This window comes from Eschrichtius robustus, chromosome 2 (genome assembly GCF_028021215.1).
Source record: "Eschrichtius robustus isolate mEscRob2 chromosome 2, mEscRob2.pri, whole genome shotgun sequence".
Taxonomy (NCBI): Eukaryota; Metazoa; Chordata; class Mammalia; order Artiodactyla; family Eschrichtiidae; genus Eschrichtius; species Eschrichtius robustus.
In genome coordinates, this window is record NC_090825.1 from 94,449,785 (window position 1) to 94,461,377 (window position 11,593).

The following is an 11,593-nucleotide window of genomic DNA, read 5'->3' on the forward strand; positions in this document are numbered from 1 at the left end:
TTGCCACTTCAAGCACACCTGAGCTTTCTATCACTATCATTGCATTGTATCTCTAGGACCCACTGGTGCCTGTCTCTCTATTTAACTGTCTGACATTTTTAAGGCTTTAGCAACAGTACCACCAAATTTTCCCAGGATGTTTACCATCAGTTACTCATCTTAATAGGCCTATAGGGCAGGGGCGTGTGAACACTGGCATTTTATGGACCAGGAAACATACTGCTGATGACACAAAGGGAATCTGAGGCAGAACCATGATCGGACTTCTAGATATTCAGGGCTATACATGACCTGAGACAAAAGTACGTGGATTTTCATCATTTTATGAGTGACCCATTATTCAAAGCACCACCTTCTCTAAAAAGCCTTTCCGAACCACTCCAGTCCACAGTGACTCTTTCCTAGAGCACCCCTCCCCAACCACCTCCTGAAATCCTAACACACATTTTACTTGTATGTTATGTTGGTCTTTAAACACATCCTCTTTACATGATCAATCATTTTCAATGGTTCACAAAACCTTCCCTCTGGAATATTACCTCCTTAAGGATTCTCTTGTTTGTATTCCTCTACCACCCCCAGCACCATGCTTATTCCAAGATGGGGCTGAGAATGCACTGCCTGTGACCACCACTAGCCTGGATGGCTGCTAATTGAGGACAACAAATTGACATAAAAGTGAACCAGGATGTGCTCCTCAGCTTGACCCAAAAGGGGCACATAGATAACCCCTCCCAGGTACTGCCTGCCCAGCGGTCTCCTCTGACCCAAGCAGGTAACAGCCACTGGCTCCCTACAGCCCTTGCAGGAGTCTTGCTGGGTAGATTGCACCTGTGAACTGCCCTCTTCGTCTCTCGAGTTCATGCAGAAAAGTCTCATGAGCTAACCTTGAAATGAGACTGTCAGAATGCCCTGGGGAACTGGGCAGCAAAGACAGAGCTGAGTAACAGCTTGCCTCCTGTGTTCAAACCAACAAGCCTAAGAGTAAACCCACCTGTCTACCCAGCAAGCTCCCCACTTAATCTGATCATCCGGAGAAAACCAAAAACACATTGACTTAAAAGACAAAAAACAAAAACAAAAAAAAGGCAAAAAAGTTCAACATAGAACATTTGGGAAATGAAGAAAAGAGCACGAAGTTATAAAATTATCCATTATCTCACCACCCAGGAATAAATACCATTAACATGTTGGTATATTTCTTTCTAGTCTTTTTTTTCCTCATGTAACTGAAATTGTAGTTTTGCAACCTGATTCACTTAGCAGTAACATTTCACTTAGCATTTTTCATGTTATTAAAAATTCCAAAAGCATGATGTTAATGGCTTCATAATATTTCCTATCACAGAGGTACTCTGACAATTTAGCCAGGCTTCTATTACCGTTCTGTTCACATGTCATGTTAATGTTACTAGAGGGTGGGACTGGGAAACCTGCCCAAATCATTGCACTGAAGTCCTTTTTAGGAAACAAATAGACCCACTTCCTGTTGGAAAAAACTAGAATTTCTCATGACAAATCTGTTTTCCAACTATATAAAAATGGCCACTGTGACTGACCCTATTGATGTCCCCTCCCCCATACTTCTCTTGATCTATTCACCTGCAAGATGTTAGACGCATTCCTTGCCCCCTGACAGCTTCTCATCTAAAGCACCAAGGCTTTCTCCTTTTCTGCCTGGAAGTTTCCTTCAGCATTCAAAGACCCCAGGGGCAATTCTCAACCAACAGAGCAGAGTTGATGGATAAATACTCCCAACTTCCTTGACCCTCCCTGGGAAAGTTGTAAAGCTCATTCTACTCACTTACTTGAAGATTCCTGGTAGGACTGGGCCGCAGTTGCCTGCAGTGGTAATCCACTTATTACCGGCTTTCATCCCGTTTTCCTAGTCCCAGCCCTTCAGAGATGCTTTCTGGAATCCACTCCCAAATAGCTGGCTAACCTCAGCCTTGTCTCCAGGTCTGGTTGGGGGGAGCCCAAACAAAAACAGTCATCTAAAATCTTATCTAAAAAAGAATATAGAGGCAGGAAATCCTAATATTTCACAATTGGCTGATAAACTACTACTATTAATCATTCACTCTATGTGGAAAATACAAGAGTTTGCATCACTAACATAAGACTGTCTGAAACCTCCTTCCTTTCTGAGCCATCTTAACTCCCTTCCATCCTCTTTGAAATTTCTCTCCATCATTTTGAGTGTAAATAAAACCCCAGTCCCCATTTCTTCAGTGGCCATTCTTTAGAACACACATATTGTTTGTCTTTAGGGCTATTTAGAAATCAGCCCTGTCACCTTCAGTGGTTGTTCTGCAAAGAATCTGTAGACACACAATTTGAAATGTCAGTGCATTAAACAGACCAAAGTGCCTGCTAAATCCAACCCATAGGTTTATAGTCTTTGTTTATACAGCTGTGGCTTGATCTAAACCTGCAGCAGCAGTCAAGTATCACATAAATAATTCACCGAGGAGTGCTTGAGGCCAATTCATGAAGCAATGAATGTTTTAAATAAGTTAGAAAGCCAAAGAATCTTTGAAACCTCAAGCTGTTTACAAAAGAATTGAGACTCCTCTTTCTACATAAAATAATGCAAACCTTTTGCACATTTCTAGAACATTCTTTACTAAGAAGTATTTTTAGCCCAATGATTAAAGAGTCTATGGCCCATCCCTTTTCCCCCATCTTTGGACACTCATTTCCCACGCTGGTAAACCTTTTTCTTCTCCAGTTCTTGTTTTTATGCTATTTAGCACGTAGAGACAGATTAAAACCTCCAGAGGCTAAATTATGATACATTTCCCATTCCCTACTGATACATAATTGAAAACTAACACAATTCTAAATCACAAAATTAGTAGAATGACAACAAAGTTCTAGTATTTCCTATTGTGCATATTTTGATGCTTTTTTGAAATACCAAACATATTTCAAAAAATATTTACTTTCTGGCACCCTAATCATAGGCTGAGTTTGCCTATTCAGTAACGCCATCAGTGACACACCCAAGATTACAGACCATTTTGCAGCATAGAATTATGAACTGAAAAGCTGGCTGAAGTCCCAAGTCACATATTCAACTATACCCAATATACATAATAGCCAAAGAATTAAAAGATGCTCCAAATTTGGCCCTCTGGTTAGTATTCAGGCAGATGGTGAATTTATTTTACAAAAAAGTGGCAAATCTTACCAAGGGTGGTTATTGTGATGCCAGAGCCCCATCAAAGGAGGGTATTACCAGTAAAAATCAAATTAATCTACATATCACCAAACAAATGTCCCCAGGTTTTTCTACCAGCTACTGAAAACAAATTGACCTTAAAATAGCCACTAGACAGGTCTGGCAGCACAGCCAATTTATCAGCACTCATGCTGGCCTAAAACCTCAGCGGGGTTTGACGTCCAGGAGATGAATGGGGGGTTTGACGTCCGGGAGATGAACGGGAGCAGACTGTGCAAATAATTCAAGTGGTCTGACGTAAAGCTCCACGTCTTAGGGCTCTTTTAGTTGACAGGGAGAAAAACCCAACTCCAACTAGCACAAGGAAAGAAAGGAGGAGGGAAGGTTATGGTTTATGTACATGGGGACCCCTGGGTCTTCAGGAAAGTCAGGGGACTTTGGGCAAGCCTGAATCCAGGGGCTCGAACGGTGCCACTGGGGCAGTGCTCCTGTCTTTCTTCCCTCAGCTCTGGTTGCCTGGAACACTGGGGTCATTGCACAGACTGGAGCCTCTTCTTCATCACTTCAGTAAGATTTGGGGCTGTCCCTGTGTGGTTCAGCTTGCATCACTTGCCCTAGCCTTCGTCTCAGGCTATTTTGGCCAAGGCTGGGGTTACTTCCAGCCATAAATCCGGAGGTGGGGTTGCCCACATACACATGAACTGAGAATGAGAAGGGGTGATTCTGCAAGAGATACTGGGCAAGCAAGAAAAGGTGTTTACCATTATGCCTTATCCCTCATTCATATCATATGTTGACTGTAAATAGCAACTATGTCCTGCATCTTCCTGCTCAAAGCAGCTGGCAGAGACCCTCAGCTCTAGCAGGCACTCAACGCCATTTGTTGATTGATTGACTCCAGCAGAACAATAAAAAACCAGGGGGTTTGCTCTGACCAAAGGCCATGCATGGCAGTCTGCAAAGACAAAGGACCTCACCAAAGGGCAGAGCTTAATCACACAGGTTTTAATGAGTCTCTGGCATTTTAACTTCAAACAGGAAGCCCAAACAGGCTAGGAGATTTGACTCTATCTAGACTAGATACCCAACACCCCAGAACAACATTTTTGAGTGGTGAACTTGTGGCTGGTCCTGTGTATAGGGGAACTGGGTAGGTCCTTACACAAAATTTTGACAATTTCACAAGCACTTTTAAGTCCCTATTTTCTCACCAGCCGAACAACCAAAGCCTGTGTGGTAGAGCATTACAGAAAGAAACATTAGGGTGGGTTCTAGTCACCACGCTGCTGTTAATAAAGATGTGTGATTCTAAGCAAACCACTTGGTCTCTCTGAGCATTAGCTGCCTCATCTATAAAACAAGGAATTTGTTCTCTTTAAGCTCTGGCATTCTAAAATCCACAACTTACTGAGCTCTGTAACAGGGCAGTGGCTCCTAACCTTGACTGCACATTAGAAATAGCTTGAGAGATTTAAAAATAACCCTGATGCCTAGGCCACAATTCAGACCAATTAGATGCAAATTTCTGGTGATAGGAGCAGGCCTCAATATATATTTTAAATCTCCCCCAGGTGATTCCAGGTGATTTGCAGCCAAGGTTAAGAACCACTATCCTGTTTCATTCTGCAATCTTCTGGAAGAGCAAGCTGTGAAGGGGGTGGAAAATGAGAACCGACAAAGCACACCTCCCAGAGACCCCGTCTGCAGCCATTGTGGCCCTGCAGCTAGTGGCATCTGCAATGAGCATTTCACTTACTGCATTAGAAATTACTGTCTTTTATTGTTGTGCCTAGTGCCATCTGGCACTCAGCATATTCCAGGGCAGGTTTCCAGAATCAGGGTATTATTATTTTTGGTGAATTCTTAGTACAAATGGTTTACCTAAAACTATTTCAGCCAAAGGATATTTTTCACTCTTAATAGAAACCTTCAAGGTACTTCCCATGTTGCATAATGAACTAGGAAATGAGAGACACCCCAGTGATAATTTAATGATTTTCCTCCTCTTATGTAATAACAAATGTTTTTGTTCAATTACATGAATCATCAAATTTGCTCTAACATCAGAATGCATTGAAAAGCAGGGGGAACTATATCCTTGGCAATTAGCTGCTTTTTAAAAGAAAAAAATCATAATCAGTTGAGCTTTCTATGGTTCAATAATACTAGCCAGCATTTATGTCACTTTCAATGATAGATTTGTCTGTTTCACTGAACCTTTTTTCCTAGGAAAAAATTGCTATACAATTTCATGATTCACATCCATACCTCCTGCCACATAATCGCATGTTCCATGCAAGCCTGCCTCCTACGTGCAAAGGCTTGCTTTTCACTTCTGTTGTTTGTTCCTTCTTCTCTCTGCTTTGTGAGCTCTGATGCCCTTTGAAAGTAGCAAGTTGGAAATAACTTCGGTTGAAGTTTCAGGAAGTTACCTTGCCTTCATGAAATGCTATTCACTTAAAAGACTTCTTAAAATATATCTGACAGGATTCTTAAAAAATGACATAAATGAAGTCAATGGAAAGTGAGCCCTCTTCACTCCTCCCTTTTAAAAAAGGAAACATTTTGGTGATTAAATAAAAACAAATGCCTCAGTTGACCAAATTTAGCTTTATTTATTTTCTTCAAAGAGGCTCAAACTCATGGGACCTATTTTCTTCTTTGGGTAGGGAGGTCCCCGGGTGTAAAGGGAGGCTTGTGCTTATTTTATATGGCTTCAAACTCAGTATTTCCTACACTTCAGGGTAGATTGCACTTCTGTGGGAATGTTCAAAACCTACCTCTTCTACGAAACCCTTTCTATAGTGATTTCTCACAATAATTCAGGTTTTGGCTTCTCTTAATTAATCACATTGTCTGATAACACCAGACTCCACTCCCACATAGGAACCCTTGCCTGGCGTTGAGAAGACATCACTCCTTTTAGAAGGAGGCTGGGTCCCTCATTCACCATTGTCTCTGTCACTCCTACTTCACTCACTTCAGTTACCATTTTTTCTCTGAAAGTTTTAAGAAGTTTGTATTAGTAAGGGTTTTCCAAAGAAAGAGAACCTCACGGGACAGATAAAGATATAGACAGATATCCTGTATCTATCTATCTACCTACCTACCTACCTATCTACACACACATATACATACATACAGGGAGGAGCGGAGAGATATTTTCATTGATTTTAATGGCCTCGTTCACATGACTGTGGGGACTGTCAAGTCCAAAATTTGTAGGCAGGCTGGCAGGCTAGAAATTGAGGTAAGAGTTGATCTTGAAGTCTTGAGTCCAAAATCTAGAAACTCGGGCAAGGTTTCTATGTTGCTGCCTGGAGGCACAATTCCTTCTTCTTTGGGAAACCCCAGTCTTCACTCTTAAGGCCTTCAACTGATTGGATAAAGCCCACCCAAACCACAGAGGGTAATCTGCTTTACTTAAAGTCTACTGATTGTAAGTGTTAACCACAACTTTAAAAATGCCTTCACAGCAACATCCAGACTGGTGTTTGACAAATAATTCAGCACCATAGCCTAATCAAGTTAACAAGCAAAATTAACCATCACAGAGATGCAGCAGAGAGCAGGGCTCCTTTCTCAGAAATACAATGTTAATGCACCCCTCACTTCCCCTCAACTCTCCTTCTTCCTTAACCAGGGGGGGGCTATATCTAGTCCTGAAACCAGAGAGCCTCGAATTCCCCCAAAGTTATTGATGATATTCTAAGAAATCTTTTGTCTGCTGCAGCAGCCCTTCCCTGAGGCCATACATACTGCAAGGCTGAGCTGCCTGTATGGGGGAAAGGCCTGGGGTACAAGCACATGTGGGAAACCACATCCTCAAGTAGTATTTCAGAATATCACCTGTCCCCATTACATTCCATCAGTATTCAGTGCTGTTTCAGCTGTGCCCTCTTTTTTCCTTTCCTGCCCAAACTATAGAAAATTTCCTTTATGGCTTGTTGCTAATTCTTCATCACCCACTTACCCTTAAATGTTTTTGCACCCTGACTTCTGCTTTTCACCCCCACCCAACTGAAGCCATGCATTAGAGAGTTCTTGATGACTCATTAGTTATCAGATTCTCTTGGGTCCACACTGCCTTTGACCCTCAGCTGCATTTGGGGCTGTTACTACGCCTTCCTTTTTGGCTTTCTTCCCCCTGACTCTTTATTTGCAGGAGAATCTCTAACTGACATCCTAAGCACAGTACTCCCCAAAGTTTTCCTTCAGCTGGGCTCTCTTCTCCTCCACCACTCCTTAACAATCTCATCTACCCCCAAACGTCATCACTGTGATAAAGAAGACTCCAAAACGTGTATCTCTAGCTGCAACCTCTCTCATAAGCTCTAGGCTAATATTTTTTCCCATATTCAGAACCTCTTCACCTAGCTGCCCCTCTGGTACCTAAATCTCAATATGTCAAAAAGTCATTGTTTGGATAAAAAACCAAGAACCTACAAAATGATGCTATAATAGACACACTTTACAGTGAAAGACACATATAGATTGAAAGTGAGGGGATGGAAAAAGATATTTTATGCAAATGGAAACCACAAGAAAGCAGAGGTAGCAATACTCATATCAGACAAAACAGACTTTAAAACAAAGTCCATTAAGAAAGACAAAGTAGGATACCATATAATGATAAAGGAATCAATACAAGAAGAGGATATTACACTCATTAACACATATGCACCCAATATAGGAGCACCTAAATGTTGGGCTGGCCAGAAGGTTCATTCGGTTTCTCCATAAGATGGCTCTAGTAGGGCTTAGTTGTCTTTAACTTCATTTGAAACAATTTTGTTAAACTGTATTGCGACAGCTGTCATATCAACGTGCATTTTAAAAAAAACTTATCAAAATTGGTGAATATTTGTGTAGCCATTTTAATATTGAAGATGGAAGATAAAAGCAACATTTTCTGCATATTATGCTTTATTATTTCAAGAAAGGTAAAAATGCAACTGAAACACACGAAAAGATTTATGCAGTATATGGAGAAGGTGCTGTGACTCATCAAACGTGTCAAAAGTGGTTTGCAAAGTTTCGTGCTGGAGATTTCTCACTGGACGATGCTCCACAGTCGGTAGACCAGTTGAAGTTGCTAGCGATCAAGTCAAGACATTAATTTAGAACAATCAATGACATACTCAAAATATCCAAATCAAGCGTTGAAAATCATTTGCACCATCCTGGTTATGTTCATCACTTTGATGTTTAGCTTCCACATAAGGTAAGCAAAAAAAAAACTTCTTGACCATATTTCTGCATGCAATTCTCTACTTAAATGTAATGAAAACGTTCCGTTTTTAAAACAAATTGTGACGGGTGATGAAAAGTAGATAAACTGTACAATAATGTGGAATGGAAGAGATCGTGAGGCAAGTGAAATGAATCACCACCAACCACACCAAAGGCCGGTCTTCATCCAAAGAAGGTGATGTTGTGTATATGGTGGGATTGGGAGTCCTCTATTATGAGCTCCTTCCAGAAAACCAAATGATTCATTCCAACAAGTACTGTTCCCAATTAGACCAACTAAAATCAGCACTTGATGAAAAGCATCCAGAATTAGTCAACAGAAAATGCATAATCTTCCATCAGGGTAACGCAAGACTGCATGTTTCTTTGATGACCAGGCAAAAACTGTTACAGCTTGGCTGGGAAGTTCTGATTCATCTGCTGTATTCACCAGACATTGCACCTTTGGATTTCTATTTATTTAGGTCTTTACAAAATTCTCTTAATGGAAAAAATTTCAATTTTTTGAAAAATGGAAGACTGTAAAAGGCACCTGGAACCATTCTTTGCTCAAAAAGATAAAAAGTTTTGGGAAGATGGAATTACAAAGTTTCCTGAAAAATGGCAGAAGGTAGTGGAACAAAAGGGTGAATACATTGTTCATTATAGTTCTCGGTGAAAATGAAAAAGTGTTTTATTTTTACTTAAAAACCGAAGACATTTTTTGGCCAACCCAATATATAAAATAAACACTAACAGACATAAAGGGAGAAAGTGATAAGAATATAATCAGAGTAGGAGATTTTAACATCCCACTGACATCAATGGGCAGACTTTCCAGACAGAAAATCAATAAGGCAGCAGAGATCCTAAATGACACATTAGAACAGTTTGACTTAATTGATATCTACAGAACACTACATCCAAAAAAAAGCAGAATACACATTATTTTAAAGTGCACATGGAACATTCTCTAGGATAGACCACACATTAGGACACAAAACAAGCGTCAACAAATTTAAGAGGATAGAATTTATTTCAAGCATCTTTACTGACCACAATGGTATGAAACTAGAAATCAACCACAGAAAGAAAAATGGGGAGAAAAACCAATCACATGGAGACTAAACAAAATGCTACTAATAAAAAAAAAATGAGTCAATGATGAAATCAAAGAGGAAATCAGAAAATAACTCAAGACAAACGACAATGAAAATACAACCTTACAAAATCTATGCGATGCAGCAAAAGCAGTTCTAAGACGGAAGTTCATAGCAATACAGGCCTTCCTCGAGAAATAAGAAAAATCTCAAATAAACAACCCAACTTACCACCTTAAAGAATTAGAGAAAGAAGAACAAACAAAACCCAAAGTCAGCAGAAGGAAGGAAATGATAAAGATCAGAGAGAAAATAAATAAAATAGAGATCAAAAAACTAACAGAAAGGATCAATAAAACCAAGAGCTGGTTTTTTGAAAAGATAAACACAATTGACAAACCTGTAGCTAGGGTCACCAATAAGATAAGACAGATGACCCAAATGAACAAACTAAGGAATTAAAGAGAAGAAATAACAACTGATACCACAGAAATACAAAAAATCATAAGAAAATACTATGAACAGTTAAATGTTGACAAATTGGACAATCTACAAGAAATGGACAAGTTTCTAGGAACATTCAGCCTGCCAAAATTAAGCCAAGAAGAAACAGATAATTTGAACAGACCAACCACTAGAAGTGAAATAGAAGCTCTAATTAAAAAAAAAAGAAACTCCCTGCAAACAAAAGTCCAAGACTAGACGTCTTCACTAGGGAATTCTACCAAAAATACAAAGAAGAATTTATACCTATCCTTCTCAAACTATTCCAAAAGACTGAAGAGGAGGGAAAGCACCCAAAGTCATCCTATGACACCACTATCACCCTGACCAAAACCAGAGAAAGACACTACCAAAACAGAAAATTACAGGCCAATATCTTTGATGAATATAGATGCCAAACTCCTCAACAAATATTAACAAACCTAATCCAACAATACATAGAAAGGATCATACACCACAATCAAGTTGGATTCATTCCAGAGTCGCAAGGATGGTTCAACATACATAAATCAACCAATGTGATAAATCACATTAACAGACAAACAACAAAGACAAAAAACACATGATCATCTCAATAGATGCAGAAAAAGCATTTGATAAAATTCAACATTCACTCATAATAAAAATTCACACCAAAGTGGGTATAGAGGGTACATAACATAATAAAACCCACTTATGACAAACCCACAGCCAACATAATATTAAATGGTGAAAAGCTGAAAGCCTTCCCACTAAATTCTGGAACAAGAGAAGGATGCCCACTATCATCACTTCTATTCAACATAGTATTGGAAGTCCCAGCCACAGAAATCAGACAAGAAAAAGAAATAAAAGGTATCCAAATTGGAAGGGAAGAGGTAAATTTATCATTACATGCAGATGACATGATAGTCTATATAGAAAACTCTAAAGACTCCACACAAAAATATTAAAACTGATAAATGAATTCAGCAAGGTAGCAGGATACAAGATTATTAGATTGAAATCTGTTGCATTTCTTTTTTTTTTTTTAATCTTTTCTGCATACAATGCTTCCCATTTTTAAAATTTATTTTTGGCTGTGTTGGGCCTTCGTTGCTGTGCGCAGGCTTTCTCTAGTTGCGGTCAGTGGGAGCGACTCTTTGTTGCAGTGTGCAGGCTTCTCACTGTGGTGGCTTCTCTTGTTGCGGAGCATGGGCTCTAGGCACGTGGGCTTCAGTAGTTGTGGCACACAGGCTCAGTAGTTTGGCTCGCGGGCTCTAGAATGCAGGCTCAGTAGTTGTGGTGCACAGGCTTAGTTGCTCCGCGGCATGTGGGATCTTCCCAGACCAGGGCTCGAACCCGTGTCCCCTGCATTGGCAGGTGGATTCTTAACCACTGTGCCACCAGGGAAGTCCTGAAATCTGTTGCATTTCTTTACACTAACAATGAAATATCAGAAGGAGAAAGTAAAAAATCCAATCCCATTTAAAACCGCATTAAAAAAAAAAAAAGAAAACTAGAAACAAACCTAACCAAGGAGATGAAAGACCTATACGCTGAAAACCACAAAACATTGATAAAGGAAGCTGAAGATGATGCAAAGGGATGTATC